Source organism: Primulina eburnea, chromosome 4, assembly GCF_022965805.1.
Source record: "Primulina eburnea isolate SZY01 chromosome 4, ASM2296580v1, whole genome shotgun sequence".
NCBI classification, from domain to species: Eukaryota; Viridiplantae; Streptophyta; class Magnoliopsida; order Lamiales; family Gesneriaceae; genus Primulina; species Primulina eburnea.
In genome coordinates this window covers 38,819,948-38,823,509 of record NC_133104.1, presented here as the reverse complement: position 1 = coordinate 38,823,509, position 3,562 = coordinate 38,819,948, and the positions used below count along the sequence as shown (strand labels likewise).

General features: G+C 32.0%; 1 long non-coding RNA gene across 1 annotated transcript; it reads right to left on the bottom strand.

Moving 5' to 3' along the window:
- Positions 1–2,083: 2,083 nt before the first annotated feature.
- LOC140829858 (uncharacterized) lies at positions 2,084–3,180 on the bottom strand. Its single transcript, XR_012117568.1, has 2 exons — positions 2,427–3,180; positions 2,084–2,347 (listed from the first exon to the last, which is right to left on the bottom strand). It is a non-coding gene; the product is annotated as an uncharacterized lncRNA (long non-coding RNA).
- Between the last annotated feature and the right edge of the window lie 382 nt (positions 3,181–3,562).

Below are 3,562 nucleotides of genomic sequence, written 5' to 3'. Positions count from 1 at the left end.
GACAGACTGACAGATCGTACCAAAGCAAAACAAATGAATCAGAACATGACAGTCTGAATATCTCTGACTACTATCAGATAAAGTAACTAGACGACGATTCAACATATATTTGTCATTAAATGTATTCAATACAACCGTTGAGATCGAAGACCATATGTAGCTGATTGAATCAGTTGGAGAAGGTTACTGGTAGTGAGTGAATATACACAAAACAATCAAGCTACAATCTTCAATCAGTTTCGATACATATTTCGAGTATTTTCTCAGTTTATAAATCGTACACTCAAGCTCCACATTCATTGTATTTATTCGTAGCATTCAAGCTACTTATTAAGAGCTTTTTCAGTTAATCACTGTATAAGTGTTGTTAAACTAAGAGTTTCAGTTTGGCTGTGTGTAAGACCAGTTGAAGTGGATTATTACAATCTGTTGTAATATATCAAAGTCTTTTAGTAAAATCATATCCTCGTGTAGAAGGGTTGATGTAGTAGCATTTGAAGTCTCCAAACATCCATAAAAATCCGTGTGTTCGTTTCAATTACTATTTCAGTTTTATACTATATGATCAACACTAAGTATTCAATATATATTTCAGTCTTATTCACACTATATTATCAGTTGACTGATTTATATCGACAAACAAAAATTTTAAGATCAGTTCCTCAAAGAAATGATTCACATATTTGAAAAGAATACAAAAATATCAAGTATTTATTTAATCCCTCTTCTAAACACTTGAACTACCTTAACAGATCCTATCAATTCCGGAATTCATATTATATTTAAGCATCCCTAATTTTTACAACCAACAATATGATTTTTAATTACATAATATATATTTTATTTTTTAGTTTCTTTTTAATAAAATAATATTTAATTTTTGAGTCAACATAGCGAACTACTTTAAACCACGAACGTCGTTGCAAATTTACCGCGTCTTTTGATATTTCTCACTTAACTTTCTTTGTTTGGAAGCCCGGAGATTTTCTTTATTGATTTGTAAATCTTGTGATCAATGATATTTTTCAATCTCAATAATATTATAAGTTTGGAGTAAAAAAAATATGTAATTTTTAAATTCCCTGAAGTTGTAATTATAGCTCGGCGTCAATAGTTATTAACTGAAGTTCATGAGTTAATAGTTATTAACTGATGTTCATGAGTTTTATATATATATATATATATATATATATATATATATATATTCAATTACAATCTGCATATTTCTGTAAGGAGAATCGCACTGTAAACTATAACCTAAAGGTGGGGGGAGAAAGAACCTTTTTTCTGTATCATCACATCCTTGACAATAAAGAGAAACCCCCACACCTTTTTATATTTTTTATTTGTATTCTTTCAGTCTTTTATTTGGGATGTCTTTCAACATTTTTTAGGGCTTCGTTCAAAAGATTCTCAAAAACTCCAACGGAAGTGATGTGACGACAGATACATCACTTCACATGGTGAAAAGACATTACCCCAACCTTTTCATTTCATATATAAATTAATATTAATTATGCAGCTACAGAATTAAACAGGTGAAAGGTGAAATTATTTGAATCTATATGTATATGTAGCTAAAGTATGACTTTCTAAGAATATATATTTTTTACAAACTCTCCTTTTGCATGATTTATGCAGGCATATTGACATTACAATATTTTTTATGGAAATTATACGTTTATCAATTTAATTTAATTATTTAAACAGAGTACAAGAATTAATCCACTTTAATTTAACATGGAACCGGTCTGTAACCCACCTTTCTAACTTACTGTATTAGTTTCACACATCACTGAAGTTATAAAGGTTAAAAATCATTAATGTTTTTAGGCACTGAATATATATAATATATTTTTAAAATCGCATCGAACAATTTTATAACTCCTGATTTTTTCATGCCGCCAATGTTTACAATAAAATTGATTAGTATAATGAAGATTTCTACGTATATTTCGTACAAGAGCTTAGTGGCTTCATGAAAAGAAGTTTGGAGCATAGTTTTCCACTTGGACTATGAACCTTTGAAATGGGTCGGAAGTAACAGCAACTTGGATACCGAAGCCATCTGTGTGCATACATGTGTTGTTTATTTAGCATTTAAAAAAGAAAAGAATACAGCTAACTTTTAATTAAATTGCATTTCATCTGTGCAGGAAGCCAGAGATGAAGAGGGACATTGTGGTAATTGCACCGGCCGAGCAGAAGACATGCCTGGGAACTTGTTGCTACCAGTGAGCTGCGAGCCCCCAGATACCACTGTCTTCAAAGAATTTGTTCTTCAGTTCTTGATCTTCACGAAACCCTAATTTGCAGATATTTACTGCTAACGAATATTGTTCATCATCTGCAAAGAAAAATATTCAAATATTCACTAGGGTTAATTGATTGGGTAATCAATACTCCTCAGCAAGATGAGTCTGTACACGGACAAGCAAGAAGTAGGACAAAACTCTCAATCTGCAGATAAAATTTTGAAGATTGTAAACCTGTGCTCCATACTGTCTAATCTGCAAGAAGATGCAAAGTTATTTTTTTAAAATAAGATGATGCAAATGCTTAAAAACAAGTATATGTATAAATAATAAGGAGACAAAGGATAATCCATATGAAAAAACCTAACAAATTAATCGAGGGAGCTCCCTTCAGTCCAAGAACAAGAAGTTTAAGATCCAACTTGACTCCCGCTTCATTTACTCAGCTACTGAATAAAACTGATCATGATATTCAGCATTTGGATGAATGAGTCGGCAGCAAATTGAATCCCATACACATCCCTAGTATTAGACTAAAGGAAGCTCTCTTCAAAACAAGAGAATCCATAAAAAAAAAAAAAAAAGAAGAAGAAGAAATAACCCTTTTGTCAAGAATCAAAACTATTCTTGGCCATCAGTTCAGAAAAAAATAAAACTAATTCGGCTTTGTACCCAAATTAGAGAATATAGCACCCAAAACCTCAAGAAACCCTGTAGTTATATAGGCACGGCGCGGGTTGAAGTTACCGGCCGGCCCATTTCCTATTATCTTTTCGAAGGTAATATTCAAACTTTACTTAGAAGTAATCAGAGGAATCTGCTTTGTAGAAGACAGAAGACAGAAGAAGAGCGGTGGTTGTTGTTAATGAAATATTGGACGAAACACTGGCTTTTATAGCGAGAGAAAGATGAGAATTAGACAACATTATAGCTAGATAATTAACAAATGGCAATTAGTAGGTGTGGAAGAAAGATTCATATTCTTCGCTTCTAGCTACTGTTTATAGTAACAGCGCGTCACTTCCATATACAGGAGAGCTTTATTAATTAAAACTGTATATAAAATAATGATTATTAGTGTGTAATTATTTTTTATAACAGAGTTGCTCTTACATGTGATCTTGCTTTCCAAAGTTACCGGTGATATCTGTAGAGTGATGCTCATGTGAGATCGTCTCACGGATCATAATATGTGAGACGGATCAATTATACTCATATTCACAATAAAAAGTAATACTCTCTGTAGAGTGATGCTAAGGTGAGATCGTCTCACGGATCATAATATGTGAGATGGATCAACTATACTC